General features: G+C 32.7%; 1 long non-coding RNA gene across 2 annotated transcripts; it reads right to left on the bottom strand.

The window, feature by feature from the left end:
* Positions 1-13,048: 13,048 nt before the first annotated feature.
* On the bottom strand, positions 13,049-15,209 carry LOC132600095 (uncharacterized). Of its 2 annotated transcripts, none has more exons than XR_009567119.1 (5): positions 14,983-15,209; positions 14,062-14,162; positions 13,839-13,895; positions 13,594-13,677; positions 13,049-13,412 (listed from the first exon to the last, which is right to left on the bottom strand). It is a non-coding gene; the product is annotated as an uncharacterized LOC132600095 (long non-coding RNA). The 2 variants fall into 2 exon arrangements; XR_009567120.1 differs by having other exon boundaries at positions 14,062-14,157; positions 14,983-15,207.
* Between the last annotated feature and the right edge of the window lie 6,754 nt (positions 15,210-21,963).

The raw sequence follows: 21,963 nt of genomic DNA, 5'->3' as shown, positions 1-21,963 counted from the left end.
CAAACACTTGGTGGGCATGAAGCTCCACAACTCTCATCAAAGGTGTTCTCATGGGAAAGAAGCGAGTCGCCTCCGATTGCTACAAAAGAACGTTATCCGGAGATAAAGACTTTCAATTGGACTAGTTAGAGGCGTGGGATGACTTGAGTGGATGTAAATTCTGATAGCTCATATCTACTAAGTCCATCAACTGTTTTGAACTCAAATTTACCTCAAACTTTTCCCAACAATCTCTAGATCTTTCTATCTTTGATAGAAGTCCAGCAACTAAAACAACAAAAAGAGGAAGGCCTTGGCACTTTTTTGCAATTATGTATCCAATTTCAATTAGTTCTTCTAATGGACAACTTTCTTTTGGGAATATCTTCAACTGGAGCAATTCCTAACATTCTTCTTTTGAGAGGAATTGAAGGAGATGAACGCCATCGCGATTAACTTGTGAAGCCACATCTTGGAGTCTGCTTGTGAAGAGAGGGGTGAGGGAGAAAATAAATTTAGTAGGTGAGAGAAAATTAATTTAAAAGACTAGGAGATGGAACGGAGAGAGAAAGAGGGGTGAGGGAGAAAACAGATTTGATAAGTGAGAGAAAAATATTTGGAAAAAAAAATATTGTGGGTAAGTGGGAGAATGGTACTTATTTTTAGGGAAATACACTACAGTTACAAAAACAAGTTATAGATGATAATTTGATAAATAATTAAGCTACCAAATATAATTTTAAAAAAATGTAGTTATTACTAATAAATAAGTCTTAGAGTTGGTTATGGGCCGTAAAAATTTCTACATTTCATCGTTGTATGGTACTATTGAACATCTTAGTGTCAATTTCAGCGCATTAAATTTTTATATTTTACATTCTACTGGCTGTAAATGTGAAGTTTTTGCAGGCCCATCCTCTCCTTTTCTTTGTTTTCAGCAAATCTTGTTATTTCACGGGATATGATTGGTTTGAAATTGTTAGATTTTTGTATAACAAACACATGTTTCACACATAAGGTATTCAAAAGAGTGGACTTGAAGTTAAAGTGTTGAATTAAATTTGTGCAAAGTTCAAAGGGGCATCGATGGCAGAGAAAGACATAGATAATGAATTGGTGCGGCAAGCCGGCAGCTACTGCTCCAAAGATCTCCGCCAATGCACACACATTATTACATTAACTTGGTCATGAAATGGTATATATTTTTTCGTAGTTCAAAAAGGGAAAAACTTTATTCCCTCTCGCTCATTTATTTGCCACTTGAATTTTAAAAAATAAATCGTGCAAATATTTTGACACTCTAAAAAATCAAAAGATATTAAGTTCTTTTTGTTCAATTTAACTTTTACTATTTGAAGAAGTACTGGTCATTAATTACTCATTTGAGGAAGATTGTTGATGATTTAATTATACATTTTATGATTAATGCTATCAAATAGTATAATTTTGTAATGACTTGTGTTAAAACCTTAAATATTGTCTGAGTCCAATATCGGGCTCTTACGGGATGAGAAATCTCTTTAAAATCGCGTGAACTATTTTCACCTTTTGAGCTAGCTTTTGAATTCTGTTATTATTCATGATTCGTCTTCTCTGTATGGCCCCACCTGGAGAATGCCTAATTGATGATTAAGTCCTCAAGGTTCTGGTATTTCTAGGGATCAATTCCCACTAAATATATTTTTCCTTTTTTTCTTAAGTGGTGAACCCATATTCTAGAAATCTAGATTCACCTCTCTGATTATGGGTTCAACTCTAATATTTATTGAGATTTTAGTAGATTTTACTTTGTACTCCACGTTGAAAGTTGGGTTTAGATAAAGTAAAACTTACACAAATAACTACCTTTTAATAGGTTCTAACAATTTATAGCTACAAGTTGCAAAATTACAATTCGTAACTCCTTTTGTTGTATTTCTGGTCATTTTCTCTTTTTCGAAATACAGCGAAATACAACGAAAATACAAAATCACTGTTGAGTCTGGTCATTTTCACGTTTTCAAAATACAGCGAAATACAACAAAAAATACAACGAAATACAAAATCGATGTTGAGTCTGGTCATGTTCGCGTTTTCGAAATACAGCGAAATACAAAATCGTTGTTGAGTAAAAAACGACTGTATACACTGAAATTAGGTGTGAAAACGGTTGTATACACTGAAAATACACTTGGTGGGTATGGAGCTAAAACGATAAAAACTTAGGGATTATGGGGCAGCACATTTAATTAAAAAAAAATGGGGTAGCTATAAAATGTAAATTTTGAATAATATAGCTACTAAACTTAAAAATTTAAAAAGATAGTTACTAGCCATAATTAAGTCTTAGGAGTAGCTATGACAAGTAAATTTTCTTAGATAAATCTGTATCCAAAAGGCTATATTCGCCCTAGATACCAATTTCCCACAACTTTTGATGGTAAGCATGCATCTATTTACAACATGAAATAGTTAGAACCACTTACCCATTCATATTTGTATTACTAGATACCGGAGCCCGTGCTAGCACGGGCCCGATATATGTTAATTATTTTATTTTTATTTTTATGCAATAATAAGACTCCTTCAACATATTTTATGATGTTTTTGGAAAGTTACATGTGGAAAAATAAAAGTTTTAGGAGCAAGAGTTCAATAATTTGTGTTATAGTATATTTTCTTTGCTTCAAGTTATGTGACCTTTTTTTTTTTTATTTCTTTTGAAGATATGTGCTAATAATCATTTTAAACCATTAATCAAACCTTAACTATCGTTTTAAGACTGATTGAGTTTTAATTACTTTTTAAAATCAGTAAACATCATTTTAACGACCGTACCCATAGACTAAAACGTGATAATCTTTAAAACTTCACATATATGTACTTGGAATGCAAGAACTCCGAGAAATGTTTCTGGAGTAGTATAATCTTTAAAACTTCACATATATGTATGATAATTATATGTCTCTATCGTATGATATAACACGGACATATAATTATATGTGTGGTATAAGATACTCTTTATATCTTTATTTTTACGCGAACTATCATAATTATGTATTTACTAATAAATTATATTGGCTATTTTGATGTTTTATAATTAGAAACTTAATACATTGGAAAATGCCTACTTATATTAGTTTATTTTCAGAATATTAAACATTGCGATAAAAATAGAGTAATTTATTTCGTAAACATGTTTAATTAGTTTTATTACAATATTACAGTTAGTCCTGTTACCTAATTATACTTGTTTCTTCAGATATTTTTCCTTATTCATCACAACTTTTAACCAGTTGTAACTTTTAAAAATTAAGTCTGTTAATAAAATATTTATTTCAAACTAAAAATTAATTTTATTAAATAATTCTAACCGGTGTTTTCTACCTATTTAACATATTAACTATAGATAGGATCTATATTCACTGAAAAAGCTATGGAGAAAGAAAGAAGTAAAAGATGCAAATCGAGATTGTCACTTAAATGTTTAAATGGTGCAGAGGAATCTTTTGAGAAGTGTGCAAATAAAGCATGTGGCTTCGAAATCCAAGGTGGACCCACAGTTTCACTAAAGTCACCTAATAGGCACTTAATTGTCCAAGAAAGAAAAAGTACATACATAAAACAATTGAGTACAATATCTCTAAAACAAAAAAAAAATACGAAATATCAAAACTGCCCCTCTGTGCAAGTAGGCATGTCGCCGATCCACTTCTGAAACTCATGTTTCTAGTTATAATAAAATCTCGTGCTATGCACGGGCCCAAACACATGTAAAAATATTGATAAATCAATGATTAAGTTTTTAACGAATTTTGAATTGATAATATAAGATAATTCTTATTTAGTAAAAGAAGTATAAATTTCGAGTGTGTGGTTTTTGAATATTTTTAGAACTTGCAATTGTAAATATGTCACTATATTTGTATGCTTATAAAACTTTTTATCCTTCTTTTTATCGGATTTCTCACTCAGTTAAATAAATACTATTAATAATAAATTGAACAAAAAGCTTATCAAGCAAAACCATGACATATTGATATTTAAATAGAGCTCCTACTTTAAAAATTAACAAAAAGCTATGGAGAGAGAGGGGGGGGGGGGGGAGAAACGGAACTTTTCTCACTCAGTTAAATAAATACTATTAATAAAAAATTGAATAAAAAGCTTATTAAGCAAAATCATGACATATTGATATTTAAATAACGGAAAAGGGTCAAAATTATCCCTGAACTTTGAAAAATAGTTCATTCATACCCTTCGTTATACTTTAGGGCCAATTATACCCTTACAGTTATACTATGGGGTCAATTATACCCTTATGTCTAACGGCTGTCACGTGGCATCATCTCATCCCTTCAAAATTATTTTACCCTCAAATAATTTTTTACCCACTAAAATAACTCAAAACGACCCGAATTTTTTTTTTCCACCAAAAATAATACGGGTCGTTTTGAGTTATTTTAGTGGGTAAAAAATTATTTGAGGGTAAAATAATTTTGAAGGGCTGAGATGATGCCACGTGGCAGCCGTTAGACATAAGGGTATAATTGACCCCATAGTATAACGGTAAGGGTATAATTGGCCCTAAAGTATAACGAAGGGTATGAATGAACTATTTTTTAAAGTTCAGGGGTAATTTTGGCCCTTTTCCTTTTAAATAAATTCAGCTGGCCCACATTTTTACAAAAGTAAACTGGTTAGTTCAAAAAGCTTGCATAGGAAATTGAGGTGGGACCTACACCCAATGTTGTAGCAAGGACGGACGACGATCCTTGCTCCAACCGACTCTTCTATTAAAGTAGTAACTAGATGGCCTATGCCCGTGCTGGGCACGGACCAACACGTCGGATTATAGTGTATCTATGTATATGTAGTTGTGTTTAAATAATATATATATATATCAACATATATATATATATATATGTTGATATTTTCAATTTTAATTTGATTAATTTAAAAGTGTAAAATACTTATTATTTTTTATCAAATTTTGATTTGGATAATTCTAATTCACATTATTAAATTAATTTTACATGTTTGAAACGAAACAAAGTAGAAATTAATTTTCTATTTAAACGAAGAAATGCTATTTTTTAATTTTTAGTAAATATTTTCGGTTTAACTCATTTTACTTGTCATGTTGTCTTTTGCATGGTTTTTTAAGGAAACATGAATTAGAATTATAATTTGATTATTTATCTTATTCATTATTTGATCTTCGTTTGATATTAATCTCTTTTCACATTTATTACAGTAAGAATAAAAATAAAAAAGTAATTAAATTGTATCTTATTTTTTAAATATATATATTTTAAGTATATTTATTTTAGTAAACATAATAAATAAATGACATGGCGGAATAGCAATAAAAAAGTAGGACCGAACACGGACGACGATCTTGCCTTTGTAAACCGACTCTTCTATATAGTAGTAATAGTAAAGTAATACATATAATTTTTTTATCAAATTTTGATTTGGATAATTCTAATTCAAATTATTATATTAATTTTACATGTTTAAGATGAAACGAAGTAGAAATTTGATTTTCTATTTAAATGAAGAACTTCTATTTTTTAATTTTTAGTAAATATTTTTTGTTTAACTCATTTTACTTGTCATGGTTTTTTTTACACGATTTTTTAAGGAAACGTCAATTAGAATTATAATTTCACTAATTTACCTTATTAATTATTTGAACTCCATTTAATATTATTTTTTCTTTTATGACATTAATCTCTTTTCACATTTATTAGAGTAAGGAAAAAATGAAAAATTAATTAAATTCTAACTTATTTTAATATATAAGTATTTTAAGTATGTTCCTGTACAATAATTTTATTTGCTTCCACTAATGGGTTAATACGCATGTGGCAATGAATCTATCATTATTGATTTAATTGTTTGATTTTCTAAGCACTTTTTTTTTTAACATTGTTTGTTTTTTTAATATGGATTTTTTTTTAATATTGCTTGATTTTATTAATATGGGGTCCACTTTTTTTCCCGTGAGTTTGAATGTGGTGGGTTCCACTTTTTTCTTCCCCCTTTTTTATAATACTGGTTGGTGTTTAATATGGGGCCATGAAGAGCTTCTATTTTTTAATTTTTAGTAAATATTTTTTGTTTAACTCATTTTACTTGTCATGTTGTTTTTTACACGGTTTTTTAAGGAAACGTCAATTAGAATTATAATTTCACTAATTTAGCTTATTAATTATTTGATCTCCATTTAATATTATTTTTTCTTTTATGACATTAATCTCTTTTCACATTTATTAGAGAAAGGAAAAAATGAAAAAGTAATTAAATTCTATCTTATTTTAATATATAAGTATTTTAGGTATGTTGTTGTACAATAATTTCATTTGCTCCCACTAATGGGTTGATATGCATGTGGCAATGAGTCCATCATTATTGATTTAATTGTTTGATTTTCTAAGCATTTGTTTTTTAACATTGTTTGTTTTATTAATATGAGATTTACTTTTTTTTTTAATATTGCTTGATTCTGTTAATATGGGGTCCACTTTTTTTTTCCCGTGAGTTTGGATGTGGTGAGTTCCATTTTGTTTTCTTCCTTTTTTTTATTGCTCGGTGTTATTTAGTATGGGGCCCACCCTTTTTTTTAAGGGACAACGGACGATGAAGAATGGGTGTAAACCCATGCATTATATAGTTTTTTTTTTTTTTTTTATATTGCTTGGTGTTGTTTAGTATGGGGCCCACCCTTTTGGACATTATTAGTTTGAACTATTTTTATGCATATAATATATATATATACTATGTTCAAAACACGATTGATATAACATTGTAATTTGTGCTCCGTATCTAAAACTTTATTATATTAGTGTTTGCTAAGAATACAAAGTCTGCACTTTTTTTTTTTGACATTGTTTATTTTTTTAATATGAGATTCACTTTTTTTTTTTTTTTATATATATATTGCTTGATTTTGTCAATATAGGAAAGTATGTTCAAAACACGATTAATATTATATTGTAGTTTGTGCTCCGTATTTCAAACTTTATTATATTAGTGTTTGCTACGAATACGCATGGTGTTTAATATGGGGCCAACAATTTTTTTTTAACATTGTTTATTTTTTTAATATGAGATTCACTTTTTTTTTAATATTGCTTAATTTTGTTAATATGGAGTCCACTTTTTTTCTCCCGTGAGTTTGGATGTGGTGGGTTCCAGTTTTTTTTTTTTTTTTTTTAATACTGATTGGTGTTTAATATGAAGCCTACAATTTTTTTTTTTAATATTAGTTGTTGTTTAATATATATGAGACTCATATTTTTTTTATTTTTTTATTATGGGCCTGTTTAACATGAGACTCAAAATATATTTTTTTTTAATGAAGGGCCCCACAACGGATGACGAAAAGCACCCAACCGGTGCTTCTAATATAGTAGTAATGAATTGCTTCCGAAATCATATGTCGTGGCCACAAGGCCCTAGAGGCCACAACTAACAAAATATCAAAAATGACGTAACGTGAAAATTGCAACTCTACTAGTTCCAGTCCCCACCATTCATTCAAGAATTGCAACTCTGCAAGTTCCTGTCCCTGCCATTCTTTCAAGTAATATACTCCTTCCGTCCCATAATAAATGTTATTTTAACTAAAAAAATTATCCCATAATAAGTGTTATTTTAGGAAATCAAGACATAAATTAACTAATTTTTTCAATTTTACCCTTAAACAAAAAATGACAAGTTAAAGTAACATCTAAATGATGATTGGACAAGCCACATAGTAACTTGGTATTGTTAGATTCCTAATGTCAAAAGGATTACTACTTGTGCATGCTTTAATCAAGAGGAAAAAATAATTTATTTTTATTATATAGGGGTAATTTAGTAAATTTTACATTGCATTATTGATTTGTTAATATGCGTGTTTGGCTAAAGTGTCACTTATTATGAAATGAAGGGAGTATATATTTTGTAGGCCATACGTATTCTAGTTTCGAAAAAAGATTAAATAATGGTGCGGAACACTATATTACACTGGTCTATGTGTGCACAAATTGGACTACGTGAACAAGCGCGACATAGCATGTGTCAGAAATGGAGCTAGAATTTCTGTTGTTTCATGTTTATCGTCTCAGGACTCAGGAGTGTCCAATCCCCAATCCTTGTTTTATTTTATTTAATGTTATGGGAATACTATAGTTTATAAAATTTTTTTGGGAACACGTAGTTGTCAACAAAATTTTAGAATGCAAGCGTAACTGCGTAAGGAACAGGGAATCACATGTTACACAAATAAAATATCTATGGGAGTAATTCTTCTTGTGTGATGGCACTACAAGAAAGAAGATATTTGCCAATTTTTTTTTTTTATTGTTACAGTATTAACTATTGTTGCAAAAAGTATTTTGACAATAACATTTTTTTGTTGTTGTATAAATTTTTCCCATTGGCTGTTATTGCAACAATGTGCAATAATTTCTTTCTTGTGCCAAAAGTACTTTTCGCAACAACAGTCAATATAAGGTAACAAAATTAAATTGTTTAGCAATAAAAAAAAGTTCATTTTTAAAAGTTTCATCATATATGGCAACAATAAAAATAAGTTATTATCAAATACTATTGAGTTTTGCCAAAAATATTATTTTGTTATCAAAAAGTTATTGCTATTTCGTACTTTCTTGTAGTGTGGAGCAGGGAATTGGGGCTTACGAAGGAGGTGGACAAATGTCATTTAATGCCAAGAGTTATTTCCCTTTTTTTTGTTCTTCTCCTTATTTGGTTACTCCTTTAGTTTTCTAAATTTAGCCAATTTGCTACTCTACCTTTTGTTTCTATTTCAAATTAGTAGAAGTATATCCTTGGTTATCTACTTTTCACATCATTCCATTTTGAACTTCACGTGCTCAATGACGTTTCCATCTCTAATGTCCTCTTAACTTCTTGCTATACATCGGTATGGATTATCTTTGGAAGCACTAAACTGATTAAGTCAGCAAATAGACTAAGTATGATTTAACTGGTTCAGAGAATACTTAAGGTAAGATAGATTGGATCAATTTCAAGTTAATATTCAATGTGGTTATATTTGTAACTCCAAAGTAGGAGTAGCAATTTTTTTAAATTTCATATCCTGTTAAACGTCTTCATTTAAAAAAAAAAAAGAAAAAAAAAAGAGAGACAGAAAGTCATATTCGATATAATCATAAATCATGTAAGTCATATTATCTCGAATTATTTTAGATTATTTGTTCATGATCCGCACATTTTAGTTAAACGGCTATTTGACTAATTCAACTTTAAAACACCTCGTTCGTTAAACACTCTTGATTTTATCCAATTTAGAGGAGCTCCATGACCATAGGGAAAACCAATGTATCTACTTACTACGTATTAATTGAAGCTCCACTTTGAGTTGTAATACAAAAGTGATTGCTAAAAAATTTCTAAAGATAATTCAAACAACGTAATCTGAACTTCTTTTTTAGTTTGTTTTTTAAATGTTAATAAGCACACTGTGTTGGTTTTTGGTCGGACCGATTATTTTAAGAACCTCCCCAAATGGGGGTCTCCAGAAGCATAGTTACAGTTGCTTCAACTTTATTTATTTTTTAAGAAATAAGTACTTTAATCACTTGGATATATTCATACTGAACTTCTCCTCAATTTTTTATAGAGGTGATCCATAATGGTTACTAGAAGTTCCTCTTTTAGATTAGAGAAACAAAGAAATAGTAGTATAAAAAGTAATTATTTTAAGGATATAAAGCTTGGTTGGTTTCTTTAGGCCTAAAAGAGAATAGGCTGATAAGCAACTGTTTCTATTTATTTATTCCGCGTCCATTATCTTATTCTTGCAACTTTCATTGGTTCCTTTGACTTATTTTTTGATAGATAAAACAATCAAAACTGTCCTCTTGTAATTTAGTTACACAATATCAGTTTGGGGAATCCTTCCTGTTGATGGGTTTGTTTGATTTATAGCATGTTTGACTAAATTAATGAAAAGCTAAAAGTGGTTAACTTTTTTTAAAAAAAATGCTATTTTTAGAAAGTTGAGGTAAGTTTTTATCCTTTGGGAACCTTGATCAAACAACATCGTTGTTTTAATATTTGCAAAAATAATTTTAAATCGATTAGCCAAACACAAAACGCTAATCTTTCAAAATACTTTTTTTTTTTGGAAAAAACAATTATGATAAAAACACTTTTCTAAATAAAAATACTTTGAAAGTTTGTCAAACAACTATAATTTTGTTCAAGCTATAATTAATGGGGTTGGTTCATTTGTTTTATGTTCCAAGGAGGGCAATTTTGGGTGGTCTTTAAATTTTGTCCTTCGGCTAAAACTCATGAGTTTCAGGTTCGAACCCTCACTCAGTCAAAATTTTTTAAAAAAATTCGCAAGACAGAGTTTAAATTTTACTATGCCCCCACCGGCAAAATTTTAATTAAGTTTAACCAAAAGTCTGCCGATGAGGGCAGACTTTGCCTTGAGGCATATATATATATATATATATATATTTCTTTTTTTACTTTTCAAGGTAAACTTTTAGTTATGCCTTAACTAAAAGTGTGCCCCATAAGATATAACTAAAAGTATGCCCCATAAGGTGGAACTTTTCCTTAAGGAATAACTAAAGTTATGCCGGACCCAACATAACTATAAGTTCTGCCTTATAAGGCAAAGTTTATGCCTTAAGGAAAAGTTCCGCCTTAGGGGCATACTTTTAGTTATGCCTTAACTAAAAGTCTGTCCCATAAAGCATAACTAGGAAAAGACTTTTAGTTAAGGCTTAACTAAAAGTCTGCCAATAAGTATGCCGGACCCGACATACACTTGTTAAGGAATAACCAAAGTTATGTCGGACCTGACATACACTTGTTAAGGAATAACCAAAGTTGTGTCGGACCCGGCATACTTATGCCAAGTCTGCCCATAAGGCATGAGTATGCTGGGTCCGACATACACGCGACCCAAACCTTGCCTTGCGATTTTTTTTTTTTTTTAATTTATGCTTGAGCAGGAGTTCGAACCCAGAACCTCATGATTTATGCGCGAAGCTCAGGGTTGCAACGCGAAGGGCAAAAATTAAAAACCAACAATATGAGGGGTAAAATTTAAAGACCACAAATATAAAAGATAAAATTTAAAGACCACCCCAAAAGAAGGGCAATCAGCGCAAAAAAAAGTTCCAAGGACCAGCCTCATTGGGGGCTGCCCACTTTCCTCGTGCAGCCTAACACTTCTGCCCATTTGGGCCGACATCCATTCTAGGACGTCTGGGCTCGTCTAATAGAGCGGTTCTTTGCGTGCCCTATTTTGTGCTGGTCTTTACTTTTAGTCCTCGTAACAAACAATTTTTTTTGCGGTGTATGAGTTTATACTTTTAATTTTTTGCTCGGATTGCCTTTCAAAAGGATTGATCTTTAATTTTTGTCCCTCAAATCGCTGGTCTTTAATGTTTGTCCCTGCTTCTCATTTAATGAAAATTTGTGGGCTCAAGTATCCTTATTCGCTAGTCTACGAAATTAGAGATTCTGGGTTCGATCCCTAGCAAAGTCAAAAAAAATAAAAAAATAAAAAATAAAAAATAAAAATCACAAGGCAATGTTTCATAGAAACTATACCTTGTCCGGCATAGTTGTGTAGAAATGAAGTTATCCGGCATAAGTTGTGTAGTAACTAATTCGCTCGGCATAAGTTTATAGAAACTTTATCTTGTCCGGCATAAGTTCTGTAGAAATAAAGTTATGCCGGATAACTTAATTTCTACATAACAATTAGGTCATAGATCCGAATTTCTTTTTTCTGTTTTTTTAATTTCAGGAATATTTTCGGCCACCTTTTTTGTTACTTAAAGTGCCGAAGGGAAAAAATTAAAGACCAGCGAATTGAGGGACAAAAATTAAAGATCACCCCAAGATAGGGGCATTCGTGCGAATTGTCCTACACATCATAATATTTCACAAGTTATGTCACACATCCTTAAAAAACTTACTCCTATTACCCTGCTGGACATAAGTACAATTGCTAAAGGCAAATATTTAGCACCAGACCATTTGAAGGCAGGGGCGGAGCCAGCCCTTCGGGTGTGGGTTCGGCCAAACCCAGTAGCTTTTGTCCGAATCATATATTTGTATTAAAATTTTTGTCAAATATGTACAAATTATTAAAGAATTAGAATCCCGAACCCACAAGCTTCGAATCTTGGCTCCGCCCACAAGCTTTGAATCCTGGCTCCGCCTTTGTTTGAAGGGTAACCCGTGCAATTTCTTCTCTGGTTAGTGTTAGATTATAAGTTTCTGATTGGATTGAATGTTGACTTTTTTGTTATTTCACCACGGGTTTGGATATTAACTTATGATTTCCTTGATTTTTGTCATGTATTGGTCTATTTTGTCAAATTTAGATTTTCCAGGTAGTGCTTTTTTGAACATGGACTAATATTGCATATGCATTTTTTTTCTGTAGCATTGTAATTATATTTTTGGCAAACTTGTCTTGACTTGCTATTAAGTATTCTGATTGTTTATGTTTAATTTGCTCGTTGATGACTTGTTCACTACAAGAGAACAGTCATTTAGCCACGGACGAGATCCCTAGCTAACCTGCAAAATTACCTAGCTAATGCCATTTTAGTTAGGAGAATGACCCTAGTAAAGTTCCGTAGCTAATATGCTCTTAGCTAAATTCTAGCTAGGAAATCTTGATATCCATAGCTAAATTAGCAAGGATATTTTGGTAGGTATGTATCCCTAGCAATTATTAGCTAGGGCAATCCCTTGCTAAATTTCTAGCAAATTTTGTTTAGAGAATGATATGATAGGTTTTCCCTAAATTAGCTAGGAATATCCCTAGCTAAAGCCATGTTTCAGCTAAAACCATTGACCAAGCTAATTTGTTTAAATATCCTATTATTTTCACATAACTAGGCGTAATTCCTGGCTTACACAAATTAAGCACAACCACAATTTTTCTATATGATTCGAAATGAGAAAAAGTGATTAATACCATTCAAATCCAAACAAATCATCAATATGAATTTTGTATAACCATTAGTCTTCAAAAGATGAAATCCATGTTTAAAATGGAGAAAAACTAATGAGAAAAAGTGATTAATACCATTCAAATCCAAACAAATCGTCAATATGAATCTTGTATAACCATTAGTCTTCAAAAGATGAAATCCATGTTTAAAATGGAGAAAAACTATCTTCAACATAAAATACAACAAAAACTTTGAAAGAGAACCACAAACATTTGGTAGTTGTTGTGGAAAAAAACAGGTCTCTAGCCAAAGACAACATGACCTTCTGCTTTGTGTATCTCTGCTCAAAACATGCAGCATATCTACCACAAAAGTATAGCAATTCTCCAATCTCCCAACAAGCCAAAGAGGGCATAAAATACAGAACTTCTCGCTGTTTCACATATTGATTTTGGAATTCGTGCTACCCTCCTCTGTCTCCTGGTACAATTTCATATATTCACACCAAAATACTGTCAGTCAAGATTATGTTATACTATTAAATTGGATCATATTGAAGCTAATTGTAATCTCAAATAGTTCTATTCTTTCTTTACAGAAAGTTCAAACAATATAATGTTAAAAGAAACAATAAATAAATATGAACTTGCAATAACCTCACCAAAAGTCTTGAACCTAAACAGATGCTCTTCCAGTAGTGGTTGCCTCCCTTTCTTGATCTTTTCTATTTTCCTATCGTCTTGAACTACAAATCACAGACAACCCGTCAACTGATCATGTATTATTATAATTTCTTTCAGCATATTCTAAAATAAATTGCATTGTGATAAAATAAAAAAAAACAACTAAAGTTAACGCAGAAAGATTAATAATGCAAGTAGTCGGTACTTGCAGCGGAAAACATACTCAAACTACAATCTCTCCGAGACTGACACAATCTGGGGCTGCCTTCTGTTGAACTCTCTGCAACTCAAGTTGGAGCAAAAATTAATATCCGTATCAAATAAAACCATATGTTACAGCTGGAGTTGGAGCAAAACAAATTCAAAAATGATATGAATAAAACAACAATGAGCTATGATTTTTAACAAGTAGAAAAGTGCACAAAAGTTACTGAAGTGGGACTGACCTCTGGTGAAATATGTATGACCAAGCATATAACAGAAAGAGAGGGAGTACATATCCTTTTGCCAGAATTCAGCGTCAAGCAAGAAGCTAATTTCAACTTTACTAGACAACAAAAATTAATGTGCCTATTAGCATCTGATCATGTAAGGTGAGTTTGTGCTAGAACAAATTCACTTTTAAGTAAAACTCTTAATGTAGTACAAATGCAGTATGAATCTACACATTCACACCAAATTTTTCTAAGTAGCTCTACTAACTATATAACTATTTGTCGCTAATTTCTTAAACTTTGTGTCAAGTCAAACTAAAACACTTAAATTGGGACGGATAAGTAATTTTATTTTCTTTCCCACACAGTTACAGAGAAATCTCTTTTCTCCATTTTATATAAATGCCTAAGCCTAAGCCTAAAGCTATATCACTGGTGGAAAAAATATATATATAAAATCAGAAAGAACCACCAGGAACTTGCTTAATGAATGACCAAAGCACACAAGATTCAAAGTAGAATAGCAGCTATTTGCAAGTTTTACTTCAACAATCTGCGGCATTTTATCAAACAATTGGGATGCAATTCTAACAACCCATATAAGATCCATTCTCTCTAATTTTATCAAATTTATGGAGAAACAAGAAACTCGGTTTTCAATAGACATGAACAAACACCAAAAGTAGCATACGCATCAAAACAACTATCGACTAGAGAAGATGAGAAATAAAGTATGAAAAGCTCAATTTATATATAGCACGTTGTTGGAGACAGAATCAGTGAATTCTAACCCGAGAAAACACATATCCAACAAAAAGAAAAGTTAGTTAATAATCTGCTAAGAATGAAAGCATATTCGCTCAAGCAATTATATTTTTCTCCTTAAATCTATAGAAAACAAGATAAAGCAATAAGGCCATAAATGCCAGTTACCTTAAAAAATTTCCAAAAGATTGGTTGAGCTTTTTGGAAGAATTATAGACCGAATAAGAAGGGCATAAAGAGGAGTCTTGAGGAGTTAAAAGTTTAGTTCTGGATCTTTCTTTTTTTTTTTTGGAGAAAGGAGTTAAAAGTTTAGATTTTCATTTCCCTCCAAAAGAATGAGAGGGAACAAAATAAGAACGTGAAAATTTTGATGGGGTTTTAAATCTTCATTTTTCTTCAAATTGACATTTTTTGTAGTATTTCCATAAGAAACTCAAAATAGGTTATTAAACTCTTATTACTACAAAACAAAGAAACTCTGAATATTCTTTTGTTGCTATAGTTAAATGCTATTGTGTAACATAACATGAAAAAATCTGTCACGACAAAAAATCACCTAAGTCGTGATGACACCTACACCCCAACCCTGATAGACGTGCCAATTCTAACTTTAAACCATTTCCATTATTACAAGGTAGAAAACAAATATCTTAAACAAATTATAAGTCATAAAGGGTGTCTCAAATAATATAAGTGGTGATATGAGTCAAGAACATCTTAGATGAAAACTAAATACATATGTCTGAGTCTAATACATTGTCTAGATTGGAAGGACGGGAAGTAAAGGTAGAATCAGAGTCCGGTGTTGCAGATCAGCCAAGCAACTCACCTTGAAACTCCATGCATGCTTTAAACACAGTTGTGAACTCCACTGGCAGTCCTTCTTGACTTGCCCGCATCAGCTCGTCCTCTATTGGGGGCTTCACATACACCCCTTAGGAACTCAGTATCTTTGTTGAGGTTTGCCCACCATCATACTAAGGGAGTACAGGCTCAGATATTTACTTTTTTCATGATCTAAGTTTATAGCACGTATTATTCGCTTTGGGGCTAGGCCCGAACAGATTTGTCTTTTGGACTACGCCACATCAAGCCTTAAAAGCATATACCATGTGAACTTGAGTTATGCCTTATGAATTTCTGTAGTTTCCTCTCACATTTTGATGTGGGGTTCGCCTAAGGAGTCATGTACACCTCATCTTCAGAAGCTTACCAACCTAGCAGTTTGTTAGTCATGCCTGATCTGCCCCCATCAGCTCGCCGCCCTTTATTAAGGGCGTCACAGTAAATAATAGAAAAGTAACAAAGTGCAGCAACAAAACATGTAGCTTCGAGGTTAATTAAGATGGTCATCGGGATTGAGATCATCGGTGTACGTAGAACCAAAACCATTAAGATGAAAAGGTCATCCACAAGAGACTAGAAATTAAAGAATTATAACTTCAAAATTTAAATTTGATATCTTTCGCCTCTTCATTCTTTTAACATGTGGAGTTCTCCAAGAACTTAATTAGTATGGGGATGGGTGAGGAACCATAGATAATTGAGGTAGAGAATCATACCAAATTCGACATTCTTTTTGGAGGAAATGAAAGAAATTCAAAATTAGTAGGAAATCATCGTTTTAATTGTACATAGAACAATTGTTTTAAAAATGTGGATTGTTGCCATTATGATTTTGATAAACCATCTTATTAAAATCATCTTATTTTTCACATTGGTGCATGATCGAAGGGTTTTGATGGTGGAGAGAAGAAACAATTGGTTTGAGATAATACGTTTCAACCGGTTAAGGATATCTGTAACGACCCGTTTAATCGTTATAGTATTTTCGGCGTTTTCGCCAGTTTTCGAGCATAGATTAGCTCACCTTTGACCCGAGGGGACCGTTGACACGCTTCCTGAGGTGTCTGGACCCGAATTCGGGCAACTTTTGGGAAATATAGGCTTAAAGTGAAAAATATTTGACCCGAAGTTGACTTTTGGGCAAACGAACCTTTTTCGAAATTTCGTCGATTTTGGAGGTTCGGTTCCCAACACATTCGGATGCATTTCGTACTTGGGATGGGAAATTGGAATTAAGGCATCGGGGGTTGACTCGGTCAACGAGACCTCCGTTGGGAATTCCGAGGCCACGGGTGGGTTTGTAGCGCGTTTTTATATGTGTCTACGTATATGGTATGTGAGCATATGGCCTCGGGAGCTAGTCGAAAAATCGGATCGAAAAGTGGGACGTTGGGAGTTTTCTGGTGTCTGGTGCCCGCTTTGGCTGCACCAGCACTGCGGCAGCGGCACCGCTAGAGCGGTAGTCCTGCCATTGGAGTGGTTAATGACTTTGGTCATTACCGCTGAAGTGAGTGACGGGCAGTTAATAATATTAATGAAGTGTTAAAAAGCCCTAGACCCTCATTTTGTCCCATTTCGATATTGGAGCTTGAAGAAACTGCTCTTAAGGATATTTAGAGGAAAATCTTGGAGGTAATTCCTACTCATTTCTTCATTCTTCCTTTAACCCATTATCATGTTAGATTCCCCTATTCTGTTAATAAACCCTTGGTGATAAGAGTTGAAGCAGGGTTTGGAAGAACATTGTTTCTAAGATTATTAATGATAAAATTGGTGATGTTTATGTTAGATATTGACCAATCTAAGCTTATTAATCATATATCTTTCACTTTTAACTTTGAAGTTTGGCATTGAACACTTAGGGTTTATACCCAAATTGGGGGTTTTGCTTGAAATCAGAAATTAGGCTAATCTTGGGCTAAATCAACAATTAATGGTTAGATTATGATTACCTAGTACTTAATTTGGTATTTTGCTTGCGAATTTCTCGTTTTGCCCTTGTGGGCCTTTCCCCAATCTCTAGAGTTAAAATGGACTGAATTAAATAGTAGCAATATTAGTATCATTCTTCATGATTTCTAATATAGAATTCAATTATGCTTAGACTACTTTGGTTTCGAGGTTTAGCGGAAGGGCAAAGCAAAGGAATGAGTTGTTGGTGTTATGGTTCGGCAGTCCAGGTAGGTTATGGCTTACCTTTGGGGAGACTTCGTATAACGAAGCACACATTTATATTATGATGTCGGAGATAGCATGTGAACCCTCGGGTATGAAGTCGGGTTGGATATTGTCTTAGGTTTGGGCCCTGTTGTGTGTTGGGACTAGCTACCCTGTTATGTGTGTTGATTGTTCCATTGTGATGGTTGATACCATGAGTAGTTGGTAGATATCGGAATCTGTGTTATTGTCTTGACTGAGATAGAATTGATATACCGTTGTGGGTATTTGAACTATGACACATTGTTGGCGTACATGTTGTTGGTACTTGTGATATTGATATACTGTTGGCATACCGCTGTTGGTATTGTGATATGATACATTATTGGCGTACTCCTTATTGGTACTTGTGATATTGATATACTGTTGGCATACCACTGTTGGTATTGTGATATGATAGATTGTTGGCGTACCCCTTCATTGGTACTTGTGATATTGATATATTGTTGGCATACCGCTATTGGTATTGTGATATGATACATTATTGGCGTACCCCTTCGTTGGTACTTGTGATATTGAACTTGATTGTTGATAATTGATATACGCATTGCACGCATTCTCACACATTCATGGTGCATGGCCGATACTCAGTGATGATCTGGTATCGTTGATTGTATGAAACTGATAGTTGATAAACTCTTTTACTTGAGTGATTATGAAAAGGCCGATGTCCGAACATCAATTTCGAAATCGTTGATTGTATGAAACTAATATCTGATAAACTCTTTTACTTGAGTGATTATGAAAAGGCTGATGTCCGAAGATCAATTCCGGAATCGTTGATTGTGTGAGACTGATATTTGACAGACTCTTTTACTTGAGTGATTGTGAGATGGCTGATGTCCGATAATCAATTCAGGCATCGTCGTTGCATGGCCGATTCCGATGATATCCCGTAATCGTTGTTAGTGCATGGACTCCACGGGTCCCCCAGGGTGGTGCCAGTGAGACTCACCCTGTGAGCAATTAGCCAGGGTCCCGTTTGTCTATTAGGCAAAGATCCGGGAAGGGTGGTACTTAGACTTCACGAGTCAGGTTGGGTTGTGCTACCGAGACGTCGATATTTCCGTCCAGAGTACATGTGTACACCTCATCTACATGGCATCACATTGCATTCATTCCATCATTGCACTGTATTGCATTATGACTTGATTGAGATTCTTGGTGATTGGATAATGTTGTTTGGATTGGATCGGATATATTCGGACTTGACGTATTTGGGTTTAGATGCTTTACATAGGCGATGACGGATACTTGGTTGTAATCATATTGTCTTATACTTGTTAGATTCCTTGCTTATCTGCTTTATTTTCTGAATTGTGTTAACTATGCTTAGTCGGCCGATGATGCCTACCAGTACTGTTGTTTGTACTAACCTGCACTTGCTGCATTCTTTTATGAATGCAGAGTAGCAGGTCGGATCTACTTTTTTGACCCGTGGCTGATCGACTCTTCAACTTCCTCTCGAGTTTCCAAGGTGAGCATGGTGTCCGCTGACCTTGAAGGCTTTCCTATCATATGTCTTACTTTTATTTCAGAGACATAGAAATTTATGTATTAGTATTCCAGACTGTACTATTCACCTTAGATGCTCTTGTATTATTCAGACTAGACCCTAGGGGTAGTTACTGTCTTCCGCACTTTTACTACTATCGTGGGACTTACGTATTTGTTGATTTCCGCTACTTAACTTTCTTCAATTTATGTATTGGTTCATTGTTGGGATGAGGGTTCGCTTACCGAGATGGGAAGGTAAGTGCCCGCACGACCTAGGCTAAATGGGTCGTGACAATATCAAGGTCTTTGTTCCGTATTTTATATTTTTTTTCATTTTATTTCTTTTTTCCCGTTTTCTAATTTTCTATGAATTTAAACAAAATACTCACATAAAATAGAATTACCACTAAATTTCAATACGAAATAAACAAAAAAGATTGAAAATACAAAACAACAAATAAATAGATTTAAGCAATTAATATAATATAACCTCTTTCCCATTTTACAAGGCACAACTTTCTTTTTAATTTGTCCCAAAAGAATAATATCATTCTATAAAAAAACTTTATTTTTTTTATTTAATCCTTAATGAGATGATTGACATGTCTTACAAATGTCTATGACTTGTTTTAAACCACAATATTTTTTCAATTTACTTCTTAAATTATTTGCCAGGCCAAACATCGCACGTAAATTGAGGCAAATGGTAAAAAATATAGTGAAATTGCAGTAAGAAATCAAAAAACATTTATATAAACTCTGATTATCACTATTTAGACATCTTTCCTTTAAAATAACAACAATAAAAATAATAATAATAATAATAATAATAATAATAATAATAATAATAATAATAATAATAATAATAACAATATTGTTACTAAAATTACAATATATTAGTAAGGACTCGACTAGCTAAAGAAAAAAAAAATGAAAACGATTAGCGCAAGATTAGAATTTTGCTAAAACTTAGCTATAAATTTTGCAAGGAAACTTTCCTAGCTACCTTTTAGAAAAATAAATTAGCTTTTATTTCAGCTAAAAATTAGCTAGCGATTTGGCTAGGAAACTTTCCTAGCTAAAAAATAGCTAGGGGTTAGCTACGGATAGTGCCCTAGCTAAAAAATTAGCGCCAAATCCAATTTCCAGCAAAAAATTACCTAGGGATTTTGCTAGGAAAAATCCCTAGCTATGTATTAGCTAGGGATTGTCCCTAGCTAATTCCAAGCTATAGTTTGACTAAATTTTCAGACGAAACAAATTGCTAGGAAATCGGACATTTCTAGCCAAATTCGTAGCTAATGATGTATATTAGCTAGGAATTTGATTTTCCTAGCTAAAGTCCATAGCTAATAGCCTGTTCTCTTGTAGTGGTTGGTGTAGACGTGGATGATGTTCTTTTTCTACTAGACTGACTTAAGCATCCATTGTTGTTTCCTTGATTTGTTTGTATCTGCATGCAAAAACATTTGCGTGTTTTTGTAAAGCATATTAGTTACAACATATTGGTTTCGAAGATGCTAATTTCCCTTCTCTCGTGGACCACTCATGCTGCACACTGCACAAGTGGGATCGGTTCAATATTTACTCTTCCAACTTCATGATCAAGCATGAAATGTAGAAAATAGAGTTATAATCTGCTATAATATATTGGTTAAATTGCACTAATTATTTAGTAATAATTTTGACATTATCGGTGTAACAATGCGATTCAATGTGTTCAAAATATTACTGAGATTCTTCTAACTGAATAGTTAGTAATATATAAGTAGTATTAGCCAAATGTCTCGAATAAAATTGATACATAAAGCTTCCAGCCTTTATCCGTTGACAAAGAAAGTTAACTAGTACAAGATTATGAAAAAGAAAGTCAACTCCAATGGGAAAAATTGAAAACTGTAATTGTTATACTCTTTAGTAAGTTCCCATAAAAGAATAGCCACCTAATAAAGTGAGGTTCAAGCATATTGTTTATAACAAATATTACGTAGCATAATAAAAGCACGACTATTATTACTTCATGATTTTGCAGTTTATACTACATTGCCATTATAAGTGTCAAAAGAATTTGAATCTAGATACATTCATGGACGTTGAAGTAAAGGAATTGAACGTGCACGCACGCATTCGAGCAGGGCCTTCTCATTCACATGCTTGAATTCCAACTCTTCTCGTCTAATTGGAAGTGTGTCTGTCATAAAGGTGAAAATTAAAGCTCTGGGATTTCTTTCGAGTTTATACTCACAGTTTGAACCCTACAGCTACGAACACCACCTAATGAAATATTTAACGACAGTGCCTAGCTTCAATACTAATTCTTCGGCTTCTTCTTCAGTCATCCCTTTTTTCCATTCTTTCGCCAAGAATTATTCAAATATGCAACCCCATATCCTAAAATTGGACTTCTTCATAACCACCCCACGAAGACTTATCTCATATATTTTCTTGCCTCCACCAATTAATGATAAGCCCAGTTAATTTGTAGCATATGCTTCTCCTCGTTGTAATTAGAAGCAGACAACATCATACCTATTCTACTCGGCCGCGAGCATAGTACTTTCTTGATAAAAAATAAAGTCTCGAGCATCT

Source organism: Lycium barbarum, chromosome 6 (genome assembly GCF_019175385.1).
Source record: "Lycium barbarum isolate Lr01 chromosome 6, ASM1917538v2, whole genome shotgun sequence".
Lineage (NCBI taxonomy): Eukaryota > Viridiplantae > Streptophyta > Magnoliopsida > Solanales > Solanaceae > Lycium > Lycium barbarum.
The sequence above is the reverse complement of the archived record's forward strand: the minus strand, read 5'-3'. Positions and strand labels throughout refer to the sequence as shown.